The 20184-nt window shown below is 47.9% G+C and overlaps 2 long non-coding RNA genes across 2 annotated transcripts; one reads left to right on the top strand and one right to left on the bottom strand.

The window, feature by feature from the left end:
- Positions 1–6774: 6774 nt before the first annotated feature.
- Positions 6775–13202, top strand: LOC139259591 (uncharacterized). The gene is made up of 3 exons (XR_011592608.1): positions 6775–6861; positions 7272–7322; positions 12832–13202. It is a non-coding gene; the product is annotated as an uncharacterized lncRNA (long non-coding RNA).
- LOC139259592 (uncharacterized) lies at positions 8921–13567 on the bottom strand. The gene is made up of 3 exons (XR_011592609.1): positions 13389–13567; positions 12946–13258; positions 8921–8967 (listed from the first exon to the last, which is right to left on the bottom strand). It is a non-coding gene; the product is annotated as an uncharacterized lncRNA (long non-coding RNA).
- Positions 13568–20184: the final 6617 nt, after the last annotated feature.

Genomic DNA, 20184 nt, shown 5'->3' with positions numbered 1-20184 from the left:
CCCGGATCCTGTGTTCCACGAGGCAGTCACATCCCTTAGGTTAAATAATTCAAATTTGATCCGTGGTCAGGGACAGGACAGTGTGACTACGAGCGAGGCAGGTATGGGGATCCAGGAGATAGTGGTGGAGGAGTCTCAGCCCTTGCTCTTGTCCAACAGGTTGGAGGCTCTTACTCCCTGTGTGGACCAGAGCAGGAACTGCAGGGAGGATGAGCAAACTGACCACAGCACCGTGGTACAGGGGGCCATTCAAGTGGGGGGAGTAAAAATAAATGTTGTTGTGGTAGGGGACAGTATCGTTCGGAGGATAGATACTGTTCTCTGCAGCCGAGAGCATGAGTCCCGAAAGCTGTGTTGCCCGCCCGTTGCCAGGGTTAAGGACATCTCCTTGGGGCTGGAGAGAAACTTAGAATGGGAGGGGGTAATTCTAGTTGTCGTGGTCCATGTAGGGACCAATGAGATAGGTAGGACAAAGAAAGAGGTTCTACTGAGAGAGTCTGAGCAGCTAGGGGCTAAATTAAAAAGCAGAACCACAAAGGTAATAATCTCTGAGCCACAAGCAAATTTGCATAGGGTAAATAAGATCAGAGGGATGGACGCGTGGCTCGAAGACTGGTGTGGAAGAAATGGGTTTCGATTATTGGTGCACTTGCACCAGTACTGGGGTCAGAGGGAGCTGTTCCACTGGGACAGGCTTCACTTGAACTGTGCTGGGACTAGTGTCCTGGCGAATCGAATAACTAGGGCTGCATAGAGTGCTTTAAACTAAAAAGTGGGTGGGGCGGGATGGGGGAAGGGTTCAGGTGAGCGGAAATTTAGTAAGTCAAAGAGAAAGGAGAAGGCAATAGAGCAGGGTAGCACTGGGGGAAATGATAACCAGAGTGTGACAGGAAGGGACAGAATGTATAAACATAAGAGTGTAACAGAAAGTGGGGTCAAAGCAGGGGAAAAGATCAAAAGACAACATTAAAAGTTCTTTTTCTGAATGCACGCAGCATTCTTAACAAGAGAGATGAGTTGACGGCACAGATAGATATAAATGGGTACGATTCGATAGCCATTACAGAGACGTGGTTGCAAGGTGACCAAGGCTGGGAACTGAATATTCAGGGTTATTTGACAATTCGGAAGAATAGACAGAAAGGAAAAGGAGGTGGGGTAGCTCTGCCAATAAAGGATGAGATCAGTGCAGTAGTGAGAAATGATATTGGCTCAGAAGATCAAGATGTAGAATTAGCTTGGGTGGAGATCAGCAATAATATGGGGAAGAAGTCACCAGTGAGTGTAGTCTATAAGCCACATAATAGTAGCTACACTGCTGGACAGAGTATAAATCAAGAAATAATCGAGGCTTGTAAAAAGGAATGGCAGTAATCATGGGCGATTTTAACCTTCAAATTGATTGGACAAATCAAATTGGCTAGGGCAGCCTTGAGGAAGAGTTCATAGAGTGTATCCAGGATGGTTTCCTTGAACAGTATGTGGTGGAACCAACCAGGGAGCAGTCTTTCTTCGATCTGGTACTGTGTAATGAGACAGGATTAATAAATAGTCTTATCGTAAAGAATCCTCCAGGAAAGAGTGGTCATAGCATGGTTGAATTTCAAATTCAGTTGGAGGGTGAGAAAGTTGGGTCTCAAACCAGTGTCCTGATCTTAAATAAAGGTGATTACAAAGGTATGAGGGCAGAGTTGGCTGAAGTGGACTGGTAAAATAGATTAAAATGTAAGACGGTTGATAAGCAGTAGCAGATATTTAAGGAGCTATTTCATAACTCTCAACAAAAATATATCCCAGTGAGAAGGAAAGACTTTAAGGGAAAGGAGAACAATCCGTGGTAACTAAGGAAATAAGGGAGGGTATCAAAGTGAAAACAGTGGCACACAATGTGGCCAAGATTAGTGGGAGGCCAGAGGATTGGGAATTTTTTTAAAAACCAGCAAAGGACGACTAAAAATATAATAAAGAGAAAGAAGATGGATAATGAGATTACATGAGCAAGAAATATAAAAACAGATAGTAAGAGCTTCGACAGGTATATAAAAAGGAAGAGGACAGCGAAAGTAAATGTTGGTCCCTTAGAGGATGAGTTTGGCGAATTAATAATGGGGAACAGGGAAATGACAGAGACTTTGAACAAATATTTTGTATCAGTCTTCCAGGTAGAACACATTAAAAACATCCCAATAATAGATAATCAAGGGGCTATAGAGAGGCGGGAACTTAAAACAATTACTATCACTAAAGAAAACGTACTCGGTAAAATAATAGGACTAAAGGTAGACAAGTCCCCAGGACTTGATGGCCTGCATCCTAGGGTCTTAAAAGAAATGGCTACAGAGATAATGGATGCATTGGTTGCAATCGACCAAAATTCCCTGGTTTCTGGAGAGATCCCAGCAGATTGGAAAACCACAAATGTAATGCCCCTATTTAAAAAAGCAGGGAGACAGAAAGCAGGAAACTATAGACCAGTTATAGTCTTGGTCATTGTGAAAATGCTGGTGTCCATTGTTAAGGAAGCAATAGCAGTACATTTGCAAAATCATAATGCAGGCAAGCAGAGTCACAATGGTTTTATGAAAGGGAAATCATGTTTGACAAATTTGCTGGAATTCTTTGAGGATGTAATGAGCAGGGTGGATAAGGGGGAACTAGTGGATGTCGTGTATTTGGATTTCTAGAAGGCATTCCATAAAGTGCCACATAAAAGGTTACTGCACAAGATAAAAGTTCACGGGGTTGGGGGTAATATATTAGCATGGATAGAGGATTGGCTAACTAATAGAAAACAGAGATTCGGGATAAATGGGACATTTTCCGGTTGGCAAACTGTAACTAATGGGGTGCCACAGGGATCGGTGCTGATCACTCAACTATTTACAATCTATATTAATGACTTGGATGAAGGGACCGAGTGTAATGTAGCCAAGTTTGCTGATGATACAAAGACGGATTGGAAGCAAATTGTGAGGAGGACACAAAGAATCTGCAAAGGATATAGACAGGCTCAGTGAGTGGGCAAAAGTTTGTTGGCAGATGGAGTATAATGTGGGGGAGGTGGGACCAGTACAAACCGGACGGTCTGCACCTGGGCAGAATCGGAACCAATGTCCTCGGGGGAGTGTTTGCTCGTGCTGTTGGGGAGGAGTTAAACTAATATGGCAGGGGGATGGGAACCAATGCAGGGAGATAGAGGGAAACAAAAAGGAGGCAAAAGCAAAAGACAGAAAGGAGATGAGGAAAAGTGGAGGGCAGTGAAACCCAAGGCAAAGTACAAAAAGGGCCATTGTACAGCAAAATTCTAAAAGGACAGAGGGTGTTAAAAAAACAAGCCTAAAGGCTTTGTGTCTTAATGCAAGGAGTATCCGCAATAAGGTGGATGAATTAACTGTGCAAATAGATGTTAACAAATATGATGTGATTGGGATTACGGAGACATGGCTCCAGGATGATCAGGGCTGGGAACTCAACATCCAGGGGTATTCAACATTCAGGAAGGATAGAATAAAAGGAAAAGGAGGTGGGGTAGCATTGCTGGTTAAGGAGGAGATTAAGGCAATAGTTAGGAAGGACATTAGCTTGGATGATGTGGAATCTATACGGGTAGAGCTGCAGAACACCAAAGGGCAAAAAACGTTAGTGGGAGTTGTGTACAGACCTCCAAACAGTAGTAGTGATGTTCGGGAGGGCATCAAATGGAAATTAGGGGTGCATGCAATAAAGGTGCAGCAGTTATAATGGGTGACTTTAATATGCACATAGATTGGGCTAACCAAACTGGAAGCAATACGGTGGAGGAGGATTTCCTGGAGTGCATAAGGGATGGTTTTTTAGACCAATATGTCGAGGAACCAACTAGGGGGGAGGCCATCTTAGACTGGGTGTTATGTAATGAGAGAGGATTAATTAGCAATCTCGTTGTGTGAGGCCCCTTGGGGAAGAGTGACCATAATATGGTGGAATTCTGCATTGGGATGGAGAATGAAACAGTAAATTCAGAGACCATGGTCCAGAACTTAAAGAAGGCTAACTTTGAAGGTATGAGGCATGAATTGGCTGGGATGGATTGGCAAATGATACTTAAGGGGTTGACTGTGGATGGGCAATGGCAGACATTTAGAGATCGCATGGATGAACTACAACAATTGTACATTCCTGTCTGGCATAAAAATAAAAAAGGGAAGGTGGCTCAACCGTGGCTATCAAGGGAAATCAGGGATAGTATTAAATCCAAGGAAGTGGCATACAAATTGGCCAGAAATAGCAGCGAACCTGGGGACTGGGAGAAATTTAGAACTCAGCAGAGGAGGACAAAGGGTTTGATTAGGGCAGGGAAAATGGAGTATGAGAAGAAGCTTGCAGGGAACATTAAGACGGATTGCAAAACTTTCTATAGATATGTAAAGAGAAAAAGGTTAGTAAAGACAAACGTAGGTACCCTGCAGTCAGAATCAGGGGAAGTCATAACAGGGAACAAAGAAATGGCGGACCAATTGAACAAGTACTTTGGTTCGGTATTCACGAAGGAGGACACAAACAACCTTCCGGTTATAAAAGGGGTCGGGGGGGTCTAGTAAGGCGGAGGAACTGAGGGAAATCCTTATTAGCCGGGAAATTGTGTTGGGGAAATTGATGGGATTGAAGGCCGATAAATCCCCAGGGCCTGATTGTCTGCATCCCAGAGTACTTAAGGAGGTGGCCTTGGAAATAGTGGATGCATTGACAGTCATTTTCCAACATTCCATTGACTCTGGATCAGTTCCTATAGAGTGGAGGGTAGCCAATGTAACCCCACTTTTTAAAAAAGGAGGGAGAGAGAAAACAGGGAATTATAGACCGGTCAGCCTGACATCGGTAGTGGGTAAAATGATGGAATCAATTATTAAGGATGTCATAGCAGTGCATTTGGAAAGAGGTGACATGATAGGTCCAAGTCAGCATGGATTTGTGAAAGGGAAATCATGCTTGACAAATCTTCTGGAATTTTTTGAGAATGTTTCCAGTAGAGTGGACAAGGGAGAACCAGTTGATGTGGTATATTTGGACTTTCAGAAGGCGTTCGACAAGGTCCCACACAAGAGATTGATGTGCAAAGTTAGAGCACATGGGATTGGGGGTAGTGTGCTGACATGGATTGAGAACTGGTTGTCAGACAGGAAGCAAAGAGTAGGAGTAAATGGGTACTTTTCAGAATGGCAGGCAGTGACTAGTGGGGTACCGCAAGGTTCTGTGCTGGGGCCCCAGCTGTTTACACTGTACATTAATGATTTAGATGAGGGGATTAAATGTAGTATCTCCAAATTTGCAGATGACACTAAGTTGGGTGGCAGTGTGAGCTGCGAGGAGGATGCTGTGAGGCTGCAGAGCGACTTGGATAGGTTAGGTGAGTGGGCAAATGCATGGCAGATGAAGTATAATGTGGATAAATGTGAGGTTATCCACTTTGGTGGTAAAAACAGAGAGACAGACTATTATCTGAATGGTGACAGATTAGGAAAAGGGGAGGTGCAAAGAGACCTGGGTGTCATGGTACATCAGTCATTGAAGGTTGGCATGCAGGTGCAGCAGGCGGTTAAGAAAGCAAATGGCATGTTGGCCTTCATAGCAAGGGGATTTGAGTACAGGGGCAGGGAGGTGTTGCTACAGTTGTACAGGGCATTGGTGAGGCCACACCTGGAGTATTGTGCACAGTTTTGGTCTCCTAACCTGAGGAAGGACATTCTTGCTATTGAGGGAGTGCAGCGAAGGTTCACCAGACTGATTCCCGGGATGGCGGGACTGACCTATCAAGAAAGACTGGATCAACTGGGCTTGTATTCACTGGAGTTCAGAAGAATGAGAGGGGACCTCATAGAAACGTTTAAAATTCTGACGGGGTTAGACAGGTTAGATGCAGGAAGAATGTTCCCAATGTTGGGGAAGTCCAGAACCAGAGGTCACAGTCTAAGGATAAGGGGTAAGCCATTTAGGACCGAGATGCGGAGGAACTTCTTCACCCAGAGAGTGGTGAACCTGTGGAATTCTCTACCACAGAAAGTTGTTGAGGCCAATTCACTAAATATATTCAAAAAGGAGTTAGATGAGGTCCTTACTACTAGGGGGATCAAGGGGTATGGCGAGAAAGCAGGAATGGGGTACTGAAGTTGAATGTTCAGCCATGAACTCATTGAATGGCGGTGCAGGCTAGAAGGGCCGAATGGCCTACTCCTGCACCTATTTTCTATGTTTCTATGTTTCTATGTAAAGTGTGAGGTTTTCCACTATGGCATGAAAAATAAAAAAGCTAATTATTATTTATATGGAGAGAGATTACAAAAGGCTGCAGTACAGAGGGACCTGGCGGTCCTTGTGCATGAAACATAACCGAATTTCCCATCAGGCAGCACCCACACATAACGCCACTGGTCAAGCCGTTCACACCCCATTGCTGCCTCACTCAACAGACTGATTAGAATTTCTCGGTCCAGGCATTAGAGGCACTGAGATCAATTTATCATGGAGATGGCAATGGATTCCAGTGGAACTGATTGAGGGATATAGTGAGAAGGTAGAGTTGAGATCACCCAATCAGCTTGGGTTTTGCTGGCTCTTTCTCCGTTGGTAAACAGGTCCATGGTGGTAATTGGGCCCATGGAGATCTGTGACATCATACACTGCTCATGTTCTGGCACCACTACCCCTGGAGAGCAAAGCAGTGGTGGTGAGGTTTGTTTACCAGTTTCAGTTTCGAGTTTCACATTCAGGAAATAATTAAGCTGGAAATGATAACACACCGAGTACTGTGTTTGATCAACTCACCATTGCAGGAAAAGTTGAAGAAGGAATTTGTCGAATTTTCCTGACAAACAGCATTATGAGGTAAATGTAAGTGTAGACTATTGAACAAGGAGCTTGTTTTCAGAAATACAGTAGTATTTGTTCCAAAGCAGTTGATATGCATCGAGCTGGATTATTTGTACACAGTTGTGGTAGCCAGAAGAAATGAGGGCAAAGGCAGATTTGTTTATAGTATTATATCATGTAAACTTTCAAATACAATTAAATTAATCTCCACTCAGGTTTTGAAGATAAAAATTAAACTTCAATTCTATACAGTCATAATATTGCTTCACATATTCTGACAGTGTCTCAGGCAGATATTATGGACCACGATTATCTCGAGGTATTTACTGATGTAAAACAATGAGTCTCAGCACATCCTGAAGAACAGACAAACACTCGGGATGGTAATTGCCACATTCACTGACACAATTCCCTTTCTCTTACAGGACAAGGTGGTTCATAACTGTAGGCCACAGGGGCTACACGCAGTGAGGCAGGTGGGCCTGCATAACCTTACCCTAATGGAGGAGATGGTGCTGGAGATCATTGACACGCCCATCGCTGAGCCCGTGCTGAGTGGCGGGCTAAAACACTGCAAGATGATGATCTCTTCACGCCTCTTCTCACATCCCACTTCCCCCCCGTCAACCCACAATCTCTTCTGCTTTACAAGCTGCAGGTGTGTGAGCATGCACCTCTTGCTTTCCCCGCTCTCCTCACCACAACCCAACCCTTCGGTCTTGTTCATTTCAGAGAGTCAAGAACTCCAACTTGGCCAAACAGTGGTGGAGGAGCAGGAACTGCAAGAGGCAGAAAGCAGTAATGGGGAAGACACAGCAATGTCAAGGAGCATGGAAGTGTGGAGGAGTCCAGCACCAACCTTGCACATGGCTTTGCGCAGAGCTGGGAGCCCATCCTTTGCAGCGTGGGAGTGGTGGACAAATCGATTCGCACATTTGTGGACCTAACCATGGTGCAGCGTCTGATGGCCGGTGTCTCAGCTTCCATTGCAGCACAAGCAGCAGCACCCAATGTCTGAGTGCTGCAATGGTTAAGCTCAGACTGAAGTCATGCAAGGTCAGCTTGTTGCCACAAAAGCATAGACTGTTGCCACAAAAGCATAGACTGCTGCCATCTCTGCGGTTACCAATGTTCCAAGGGGCTCGCAGGGTGTCACAGCAGTCCAGAAATCTGTCCTCCAACAGATTACTGGGATTGCTGAAGGTGCCGTCCCAGGGGAGTGGATGTGGCTCCATGGAGCATGAACCTGCTGTCCTCTCTCAGGCGGACAGCATTCATCCTCCCACCCCGACCACTCCATCAGTGCCATTGATTTAGCCTGTCAGCCAGCCAGCTTGGACTGTTGCTGCCCATGCCGAGGTGGGGCAGTCCAAAGCTGGGCCTTCTAGGTGCACAGTTCCTCGAGGTTGTCATGCAAGGCCATCTGCAGGCTCCCCACTGAATGTCAGCAGCCTTCCACCAGCCATGCTGCAGCCACTGGGTTAGCACTGTGTGGGAGCAGTGGGCAGGCAAAGGCACACGGAAGATCGGCACTAAGGGACTGCACAAGGGTAATTAGTTAGCTTTGGAATGTAACATTGGATGGTTTGATTAAAAACCTTTGTTAAGGAATGTTTGTTTTGTGGTGGCTTTTATCATCACATTATGGCCAAGACGATGATGTGATTGTTAGTGTCAGAGAGAGGTAAGCTGTGGGACTATTGCTAATGGGGAATTGGGGTCGAATGAGTCGATCACAGAGAGCCCGACCAGAAAGGGGCTGTGTTGGCTGTCTCCTCCCTTCCTCTTCCTCCTCCTCTTCCTGCTCCTTTTCCTCTTCCTCATCCTCCTTCTCTGCTCTTCACCATATACGCGGGGGTAAGGGCTGTGCCCTCATGATTGCGAGGTTGTGGAGCATGCAGCAGACCACGACAAATTTGAGACGTGCTCTGGCAAGTACTGCAAGGCCCCTCCAGAGCTGTACAGGTAGCGGAAGCGTTGTTTAAGCATGCCAATGGTCTGCTGTTTCAGATTCCATGTGGCAGCATGGCTTTCATTATATTTATGCTGCCCACGTGTGGTTGGGTTTTGTACCGGAGTCATGAGCCACGTCATCACCAGATAGACCTGTTGCCCAGTAGCCTGAGAACAAATTCAATTGGGAAGGAAGTAAAGCTGAAATTTGAAAGCAAGAATGTAGAAAGTGAATTTGTAAGACAGAGGAAACAAGGGTTAGTAAGTAGTAATGAAGGAAGTCTTCCTGTACTAAATGGTATATACTTCAATGCAAGGAGTATAGCAAATAAGGCAGATAAGCTGAGAGCACATGCCGACACTTGGGAGTATGATATTATAGCCATTACATAGCTGAAAGAGGGACAGGTTTAGCAGCTAAATATTCCTGGTTGCAAGACAGAGAGCGGGGTAAAAAGGGAGGGGGTGTTTGCGGCATTGATTAAAGAAACTATTACAGCTGTGAAGAGGGATGATATGTTAGCGGAATCATCAAATGAGGCCATATGGGTCGAACTGAAAAATAAAAAAGGGGTGATCACACTGCTGGGCATGTATTAAAGGCCACCAAACAGTGGGAGAGAGATAGAGGAGCAAATATGGAGGCACATTTCTGTGAAGTCCAAAAACCATAGGGTAGTAATAGTAGGGGGTTTCAACTTTCCTAATATTGATTGGGACAGATATAGTGTGAAGGCTATAGAGTGAGTGGAATTCTTAAAATGCATTTGAGAACTTTTTAGTCAGTATGTAACAAGCCCAACACGAGAGAGGGCGGTTCTGGATTTAGTTTTGGGGAATGAAGCTGGGAAGGTGGGAGGGGTATCAGTGGGAGAGCTAGTGACCATAATTCAGTCAGATTCAAGGAACCGGTAGTTATGGATAAGGGCAAGGAGAGACCAGGAATAAAAGTCCTAAATTGCTAAGTTGAGAAGTGATTTGGCCACAGTGGACTGGAAACAGCTCATCATTATCATAGGCATTCCCTCGGAATCGAGGAAGACTTGCTTCCATTCTTAAAATGAGTCCTTAGGTGGCTGTACAGTCCAATATGAGAACCACAGTCCCTGTCACAGGTGGGACAGATGGTCGTTGAGGGAAAGGGTAGATGGGACTGGTTTGCTGCACGCTCTTTCCGCTGCCTGCGCTTGATTTCTGCATGGTCTCGGCGATGAGACTCGAGGTGTTCAGCGCCCTCCCGGATGCACTTTCTCTACTTAGGGCGGTCTTTGGCTAGGGACTCCCAGGTGTCAGTGAGGATGTTGCACTTTATCAGGGAGGCTTTGAGGGTGTCCTTGTAACGTTTCCTCTGCCCACCTTTGTCTCGTTTGCTGAGAAGGAGTTACAAGTAGAGCGCTTGCTTTGGGAGTCTCGTGTCTGGCATGCGAACAGTGTGGCCCGCCCAGCGGAGCTGATCGAGTGTGGTCAGTGCTTCAATGCTGGGGATGATGGCCTGGCCGAAGACGCGAATGTTGGTGCGTCTGTCCTCTCAGAGGATTTGTTGGATCTTGCGGAGACATCATTGGTGGTATTTCTCCAGTGACTTGAGGTGTCTACTGTACATGGTCCATGTTTCTGAGCCATTCAGGAGGGCGGGTATTACTACAGCCCTGTAGACCATGAGCTTGGTGGCAGATTTGAGGGCCTGGCTTGGTAAATCAGTGTCGGAACAGTGGGAGGCATTTAAGGAGGAGATCCAGAGGGCTCAGGCCAGACATGTGCCCTTAAATAAAAAGGATGGGAATAACAATTCTAGAGCCCCCTCGATGTCCAGGGACTTACAGTGGAGGATAAAGAAAAAAGGGAAGCGTATGTCACATACGGATGGCTATGTACTGTAGAATCTCTGGAGGAATATAGAAAGTTCAGAGGTAAAATTAAAAAGGATATTAGGAATGCAAAGAGAAAGCATGAAAAATTCTTGCCAAGTAAAATTAAGGAAACCCCAAAGATGTTCTATAAATATATTAAGATTAAGGGGATAACTTAAGAAAGAGTAGGGCCTATTAGAGACCAAGAGGGTAATCATTGTGTGGAGGCGGAAGATGTTGGGAGGGTTCTTAATGAATACTTTGTGTCTGTTTTCACAAAGGAAAGGAGCAATGCAGATACTGCTATCGAGGAGGAGTGTGAAATTCTGGATGAAATAAACATAGTGAGACAGGAGTTATTAAGGGGTTTAGCAGCTTTGAAAGTGAATAAGTCCCCAGGTCCGGATGAAATGCATCCCAGGCTGTTGAGCGAAGCAAAAGATTAAATAGCAGAGGCCTTGACCATCATTTTCCAGCCCTCTTTGGATTTAAGCATGGTGCCGGATGACTGGAGGACTGCTAATGTGGTACCCGTGTTTAAGAAGGGAGAAAGGGACAGCCCGAGTAATTACAGGCCTGTCAGCCTAACCTCAGTGGTGGGAAAATTATTGGAAAAATTCCAAAAGGACAGGATAAGTCTGCATTTAGAAAGGCAAGGATTCATCAGGGACAGTCAGCACAGATTTGCTAAATATCATGTTTGACTAACCTGATTGAATTTTCGAGCAGGTAACCAGAAGGGTTGACAAGGATAGTACATACGATGTAGTGTATATAACTTTAGCAAAGCTTTTGATAAGGTCCCACATGGCAGACTGGTCCCGAAGGTAAAAGCCCATGGGATCCAAGGCAAAGTGGCAAATTGGATCCAAAATTGGCTTAGAGGCAGGAAGCAAAGGGTAATGGTTGATGGATGTTTTTGTGACAGGAAGGATGTTTCCAGCGAGCGGGGTTCTGCAGGGCTCAGTACTGGGTCCCTTGCTTTTTGTGGCATGCATCAAAGATCTAGATTTCAATATAGGGAGTATGATTAAGAAGTATGCAGATGATACTAAAATTGGCTGTGTGGCTGATAATGAAGAGGAAAGACATGGACTGCAGGAGGATATCAATATACTGGTCAGGTGGGCAGAACGGTGGCAAATGGAATTTAATTCGGAGAAGTGTGAGGTAATGCATTTAGGGAGGGCTAACAAGGAAAGGGTATACACATTTAGCGGTAGGCCACTTAGAAGTGTAGATGAACAAAGGGACCTTGGAGTGCTTGTCCACAGATCCCTGAAAGTAGCAGACCAGATGGATAACGTGGTTAAGAAGGCATACGGAATGCTTGCCTTTAATGGTCGAGGCATAGAATACAAGAGCAGGGAGGTTATGCTTAAATTGTATAATACTCTGGTTAGGCCACAGTTGGAATACTGCATGCAGTTCTGGTCGCCATATTATAGGAAGGACGTGATTGCACTGGAGAGGGTGCAGAGAAGATTCATGAGGAAGCTGCCTGGAATGGAGAATCTTAGTTATGAGGATGGATTGGATAGGCTGTGTTTGTTCTCCTTGGAACAAGAAGGCTGAGAGGAGACCTCATTGAGGTGTATAACATTTTGAGGGGCCTGGATATAGTGGATAGCAAGGGCCTATTTCCTTTGGTGGAGGGGTCAATTATATGGGGGCATAATTTTAAAGTGTTTGGTGGAAGGTTTAGAGGTGATTTGAGGGGAAGCTTCTTCACGCAGAGGGTTGTTGGGGTCTGCCTGGAAGGGTGGTAGAGGCAGAAACCCTCACCAGATTTAAAAGGTGCTTGGATGGGCACTTAAAGTGCTGTAACCTGCAGTGTTCCGGACCTAGAGCTGGTAAGTGGGATGAGACTGGATAACTTCTTGTTAGCTGGTGCAGATACGATGGGAAGTAATGCAGGGAATCAAATATGGCCAGGGTGATCTCCTGGACTAGTTTTGATTGCCTGGATGGGTCAGTGAGGAATTTTCCCATGTTTTTTTCCCCAATGGGCCTGGGTTTTTATTTGGTTTTTGCCTCTCCCAGGAGATCGAATGGCTCCGCTTGCGGTGGAGTGTAGAAGGTTGCAGTGCAAGGGGTGTCGGGGTTGTGTGGAGCGGACTGATTGGGCTGGGTGCTTGTCAGCAAGAGATAATGAAATGTATTCTGCTCTATTTACATACAGAGCCTCGGTGACCTCTCTTATGTAACAGTGCCCGGCGAATTGCGAGATGTTGGAACTATCGCCTGCTCCAACCTGGAAGGAGCCCGACGTGTCAAAGTTCATGACCATGCTCACCTCGACAGCAATGCCAACCTCGCATTGTTAAGTTCCCGCATGCATACATCAGTCAAATTCCATGTACGTGCTCGAGTTTACACATGCACTGCTCAACATCCATGTGTTCACTTCATCAGATACACGTCCTCCTTTGACAGGCTCCACCAGGCTGTGTACTTGCATCTACAAATCGGCCCAATTTCTCCAGCATTCACACTTCCAATCTTACGATTTTCCCCTCATGTCTGCGACGGTTTTTTCAATTGTTCACATTTCAGCCAACATTTTCTTTCTCTTAGATCGGCGTATCTGGCCACTCCCGAGAAACCTTCTGGTGAGTTAAGAAAACCAGCGCACATTTACAAATCTGCGCTGAGAGAAGCCATTGTTTCTAAATCAAACACTTTGGAGGGAGTCATGAACACTGGCAAAATCAATAATAAAGTTCAACTTTTTTTTACCTGTCAACGTAGAAGTGTAAATTTGTTGGATTTCAGAAGTTCTCTCATTTTTTTACTCACTCACACGCCACCAGTGAACGTCTTAAAGCAGGGCTGGAGGGTCGTAGGTTTGGTCAGCAGAATCGGCCTCATACCCGGACACAGTCGCTCGGGGTTCAGCTACAAAACAAGCCGTGGGATGGGGGGGGGAGGGGGAGAGATAGAGAAGTAGTAAAGGCTGGTGGGGTGGGGGGGTGGGGGGGTGGGGAGAGAGGAGAGGAGAGGAGTGAGAGTGAGGTGCCGATCAGAAGAATTGGAGCCCGGGGAGGGAGATAGAGAAGTAGTAAAGGCTGGTGGGGGGGTGGGTGGGGAGAGAGGAGAGGAGAGGAGTGAGAGTGAGGTGCCGATCAGAAGGCTTGGAGCCCGGGGAGGGAGATAGAGAAGTAGTAAAGGCTGGTGGGGGGGTGGGGAGAGAAGAGAGGAGAGGAGAGGAGTGAGAGTGAGGTGCCGATCAGAAGGCTTGGAGCCCGGGGAGGGAGATAGAGAAGTAGTAAAGGCTGGTGGGGGGGTGGGGAGAGAAGAGAGGAGAGGAGAGGAGTGAGAGTGAGAGTGAGGTGCCGATCAGAAGGCTTGGAACCCGGGGAGGGAGATAGAGAAGTCACGACTCAAGGTGGCGGGGGAGGGGGAAAGAGGAGAAGTCACAAGACCTTTGGGTGTGGTCCATCCATACAGACCCGGAGAGATACAACTGCGAACATGTGCTGCCTGCTTTCCTGCCATTTTGAGCTTCTTTCAAAGGTTAAATTTAAGTCAGCAACTAATCCACATGGACATAGTGACTGTTTTGAGCTGTTCCATAATGTTGCGTTGTGTTAATGGAACATGGTTCAGTTTTAATGTAAAATATATTTTATTCAAAAGTTTACAATCACTTAATTTTAATAAAATTATTCTTGTATCAGATTGTACTTTAATGTGACTCTTTAAGATCACTTAAAAACTTTAAGATCACTTATAAACTTGTAAATTTACATAACTTACAAAAAACTTTTAATTTGAGAACAGTTCCAACAGTAACAATAATAATAACAACAACAGCAGCAAAGAAAGGCTGCACCCATCCCTCATCCCCCTTATTCTCCGACCGCCCGCTGCACTTGGCCTTGGACATTCCACCACCCCTGCCCGCAGGCGGTGGCACAGTGTTTCTGGGATTGATACCAAGCTTATTCTTTCTCACATCTTGGGCACAGCGCACCTCCTGAGGGTGGGGGGCGTCAGCGTCAGGCGGAAAGTTGGAGGGCCCGGCTTTGGGCTCTTCAGAGACCGATGTGGGGATTGGAGTGGGAGTGACAGTTGAATCTGTCAATGGGCACGAGGTCCCTTATTACAGTAGCTAACTGCAACATGCCATCCCTCATACACCCTGACAGTGTCTCAACGGCCTGCAACATTCCCTCCCTCACGGCCAGTAATGTGGTTTGCACTACTTCGGACATTCCCTCCCTCATGGCCACTAGTCCCTCACTGATGGTCCCGGATATCATTCCCATTTCTCGTGAATGTTGTTACTTTTCCCGACAGTCCCACGACCTCATCACTCACCCCACTGATGGTCTCCAGGAGTGATCGGGTAAGGTCAATGCTCTCCGTACTCAATGACATCATCTGAACCACATCTGTTAGATCTTGCACCTCAGGAGAGCGCGGTTGAGCTCTCCTTCCCTTCTTCCCCACGGGTGTGGCTCGCACCCCAACACTGGGACCCGCAGCCTGGGAAGGTGGGGCCCTGGGTGTGTCTCGCTGCACCCCACCACTGGGACCCGCAGCCTGGGAAGGTGGGGCCCTGGGTGTGTCTCGCTGCACCCCAACACTGGGACCCGCAACCTGGGAAGGTGGGGCCCTGGGTGTGCCTCGCTGCACCCCAACACTGGGACCCGCAGCCTGGGAAGGTGGGGCCCTTGGTGTGCCTCGCTGCACCCCAACACTGGGACCCGCAGCCTGGGAAGGTGGGGCCCTGGGTGTGCCTCGCTGCACCCCACCACTGGGACCCGCAGCCTGGGAAGGTGGGGCCGTGGGTGTGCCTCGCTGCGCCCCACCACTGGAAACCGCAGCCTGAGAAGGTGGGGCCCTGGGTGTGCCTCGCTGCACCCCACCACTGGGACCCGCAGCCTGGGAAGGTGGGGCCCTGGGTGTGCCTCGCTGCACCCCACCACTGGGACCCGCAGCCTGGGAAGGTGGGGCCCTGGGTGTGCCTCGCTGCACCCCACCACTGGGACCCGCAGCCTGGGAAGGTGGGGCCCTGGGTGTGCCTCGCTGCACCCCAACACTGGGACCCGCAGCCTGGGAAGGTGTGAAACCATGGAATGTCCCACCAACACTCAAACCACTCGTCACGGAAGGGGCTGTCACCTCCATGAGCGGCACCTTCTCCAAAGTCAGTACAACAGTGGGAGCTTTATCCAGCTCCATCCCCTCTTCCTCCCCCTCACCCCCATGTTCTTGGTTTGGAGGGTTGGATTGGAAGATGTTCTCCTCTTCAAGCTCGTCCGCGTCTGAATCTTCTTCTGCATCGTCAGGGTTGGCCTCAAGTTCTGCAAAATATAACAGAACAGTGAAATGGTTAGCAGCAGAGGAGGGGGCAGGGTGGGTGGCATGAGTAGGCTCACACATCACAGGCCAGGCAGCAGGTTGATTTGAAGGGCCATGATGAATTTGCAGGGCTTGCCCTCTCCCTCGAGTGAGGGCCCAGATTGTGCAGTACTGATTGCTTTTCTCCAGGCAGGACCCATCAAAGCAGCGACCCTCTCTTCTTAGGGTGTCAGTGGGTGCAGATTTGCTGGGCCTCCTCCTGTTCGAGTTCTTTCCCTTTTATTATGTGCCACATTCCTCTGCAAAGATGAAAATGACTTTTGTGGAGAGGGCGTCTTTCTGCTGGGTGGGACATATACAGTTGGTCACATTTACAATTGCATTGAATAAATGAAAATATTACTTACACTAACTACTTGACCAAGGTCCTACCATTTATTTTTACACAGCCTCCAGATCTCGTGGTGGTCACCATTGCTCAGTAATCTTCTGCAACTTGGTTCCAGCGTTTCTTCATTTCTTTATTGGAACTTTTATGTTTTATGTTTTATGGTGTCCAGCTCCTGCCATCAGTTCTCAATCACAGTAACTCGTGCCTTCACTTCTTCCTGTAAGAAATTCTTGGTCCTTGCACCGCGTTGCATCTTGTACTGCTGCAGCTGTGATTTTTCCAATGCTCTCGCACAGCACTCCTTCTCACACACACAACTGGCTCTTTACAAATGGCCCATTGCTAAATCCGTGCTGTACTGAGCCTGCGCGTCCATTGGAACGACACCAAAAACGTAACTATTTTTTCCCACGCATGCGTAGAAGGTGTGGCTTCGTTTTTCGGCGCAGACAGCAGGCTCCGAGGTGATTGGACACGCTGCGTGGCGCCAAATTCGAATTATACATTGGGGAACGTTTGGCAAATTATTTCCGCCGCATTTCAGGCCTGGAAAAACGGGTGTAACTCTGGCAAAATGCCAGAAAACAGGCTTGGGGAAAATTGAGCTCTTTGTGTTGGAGACTCCACTCGGAAAGTCCAGACAAGCGAAAACATTTTTGAACTGGGAATTGTCTTAAATGTGAGTCATCATCTACATCATAGGCAGTCCCTCGGAATCGAGGAAGACTTGTTTCCACTCTTAGCATGAGTTCTTAGATGGCTGAACAGTCCAATACGAGAGCCACAGTCTCTGTCACAGGCGGGACAGACAGTGGTTGAGGGAAAGGGTGGGCAGGGAGCCTGGTTTGCCGCACACTCCTTCCGCTGTCCGCGCTTGATTTCTGCATACTCTCGGCGACGATACTCGAGGAGCTCAGCTCCCTCCCAAATGCACTTCCTCCACTTAGGGCGGTATATGGCCAGGGACTCCCAGGTGTCAGTGGGGATGTTGCACTTTATCAGGGAGGCTTTGAGGGTGTCCTTGTAACGTTTCCTCTGTACAATAAACGGTTGATAAAGCTCGAGTAATGTGTGTATTGAGCTTTATCTAACGTTCATTGTACATATTTTCAGATTTCTTGATATTTTTGTGAGAGGTTACATGACTCTTGGGCTGGTGTGCTGCTTTGCTCCAGATGACCCTCCTTGCTCATGCATTGCCATCCCCCAATCTCCTCTCTTATAGGGCCCAAGTTTCGGCCTCAGTTGCTCCTGATTTTTTGGAGCAACTGGTGTAGAACGGAGTATCTTAGAAATTCAAATTCTCTCTGTATTTAGTTTGCTCCAGTTCTAGTCAGTTAGAACAGTTTCACTTTGGAACAGAATTTTTTTTTCAAAAGGGGGCGTGTCCGGCCACTTACACCTGTTTTCAAAGTTTCGTCAGTGAAAACTTACTCCAAACTAACTTAGAATGGAGTAAGTGAAGATTTTTGTACGCTCGAAAAAACCTTGTCGACACTTTAGAAAATCAGGCGTAGGTTACAAATCAGGCGTAGGGAATGGGGGGAGGGGGGTTTAAAGGGAAGTTTACAAACATTAAACACTTCAGTTTTACAAATAAAGAGCCATCATCAATAATAAATGATAAAAACATCAATAAATCAACCAATAAATCAATCCAAAAAAATTAATAAGAAATATATATTTTTTTAAATATCAATAAATAAAACATTTTCTACTTTCCGACTGCAGCACCGGGAGCCCTCCAACAGTGTGCTGGGACACCCCCCCCACCCAGACCCCAGTGTGTCTCTGTCAGTGTCTCGATCTCTCTGTCTGTCTGTCTGTCTGTGTGTGTCTCACTCTCTGTCTGTCAGTGTCTGTGTTTCTGACAGTGAGGGGAGGGGGAGGAGGGGGGTAGAGGGAGAGAGGGGGGGGAGGGAGGCAGAGGGGGAGGGAGGGAAGGGGGAGGGATGGGGGAGACGGGGGAGGGGGGAGAAGGGGGGGAGAGAAGGGGGGAGGAGAAGGGGAGGGGGGAGGAGAAGGGGAAGTGGGGAGGAGAAGGGGAAGGGGGAGGAGAAGGAGAAGGGGGAGGAGGAGGAGAAGGGGAAGTGGGGGGAGGAGGAGGATAAGGGGAAGGGGGGAGGAGGAGGAGAAGGGGAATGGGGGAGGAGGAGAAGGGGAAGGGGGGAGAAGGGGAAGGGGGGAGGAGGAGAAGGGGAAGGGGGGGAGGAGGAGAAGGGGAAGGGGGGAGAGGAGAAGGGGGGGAAGGAAAAGTGGGGGGGAAGGAGAAGGGGGAAAGGAGAAGGGGGGAAAGGAGGGGGTGAAAGGAGAGTGGGGGAAACGAGAGGGTGGGTGAAAGGAGAGGGGGGGAAGGAGAAGGGGGATGGAGGTTGATCCGGCCGGGCCCAAGACTTCGGGCAGAGCCTGTCCCCAGCACCAGATTTACAGGTAGGTGGCGTTGGTTCAGGTTGGGTCCAGGGTCCGGGGTCAGGAGCGCGGGTCGGGTTGGGGGGAGCGCGGTCAGGTCGGGGGGAGACCGGGTCGGATCCGGTCCGGGGGCGGGTGGGGGGGAAACGGGAGTCAAGTCGGGTCGGGAGGAAGCAGGAGCTGGCCGTGGGAGGCAGCCTTATACACACAGCCCCAGTGAGGCCATTGGGCCAGGGCTAGGGGCTGCGTGCTTCGGGCCCCTCCCACACAGTTTTGGGCGCCTGGAGCTACTGCACATGCGCGCCCACTGTAGCGCGCACGTGCACAGGTCCCGGCACTGTTTTCAGCGCAGGGACCTAGCTCCGCCCCCAACAACTTGTGCAGCACCGCGCCCGGCTCCAGAGGACCTGCAGGGTGCCGGAGAATCTGTAAGTTTTTTTTAGGCGCACTTTGTGGCGCGAAAAACGGGCGTCCAGGTCGGGGCTGCTCCGCTCTAGGCGCGGCCCGAAACTTGGGCCCCTACTGTTTAAATTCCTCTCCCTCGAATAATGACTCTATTTTAGCCTAACTTCAAGTTTAATGCTACTTAAGAACATAAGAATAAGGAGCAGGAGTAGGCTATGTGGCCCGTCGATCCTGCTCTGCCATTCAATAAGATCATGGCTGATCTTCGAACTCAACTCCATTTTCCTGCCCGATCCCCATATCCCTAGAGTCTAAAACTCTATCTATCTCAGCCTTGAATATACTCAATAACCCAGCATCCACAGCCCTTTGGGGTAGAGAATTCCAAAGATTCACAACCCTCAAAGTGAAGAAATTCCTCCTCGACTCAGTCTTAAATGGCCGATCCCTTATCCTGAGATTATGCCTCCTAGTTTTAGACTCTCCAGCAGGCGAAACAACCTCTCAGCATCTATACTGTCAATCCCCTGCAGAATCTTATATGTTTCAATGAGATCTTGTATTTTCCCCGGGACATTCTTAAATCTGGTTTCCACCACTGCCCAATCCCCAACCATGCTTAAATCTGTATTTTCTGCCATCAACTCCATGTGACTCTGTACTACTGGTTTTTCAGCTTTATTTTGCTGCCTTGTGTTTCCTGGCCAGTAACAGGGTTTCCTCCATTTCTTTGCCGCTTCTGGATCTTAAAATGACCTCCAAATTCCCCACTGTTTTTATGCCCCGTGATCCATTCTGCACATCTCCGGACTCTTCATTCCCATGGAAATACCTCCAGCAGTGCGCCCTCTGATATTCTACCTTTCAAATGGCTTCTGGTTATTTACCAAGGCCAATCTATCCTGTCCTTGTTATATGACCACACCTATGTAGATCAGTGTCCCTGTTTCCATTCACGTACACAGTTTGGTCGCTCTGGGTATTCTGGACTGGAGCCCCTCACTTTTATTTCCTTTTTCT

The sequence above is a fragment of the Pristiophorus japonicus genome, chromosome 3 (assembly GCF_044704955.1).
Source record: "Pristiophorus japonicus isolate sPriJap1 chromosome 3, sPriJap1.hap1, whole genome shotgun sequence".
NCBI lineage: Eukaryota > Metazoa > Chordata > Chondrichthyes > Pristiophoridae > Pristiophorus > Pristiophorus japonicus.
The sequence above is the reverse complement of the archived record's forward strand: the minus strand, read 5'-3'. Positions and strand labels throughout refer to the sequence as shown.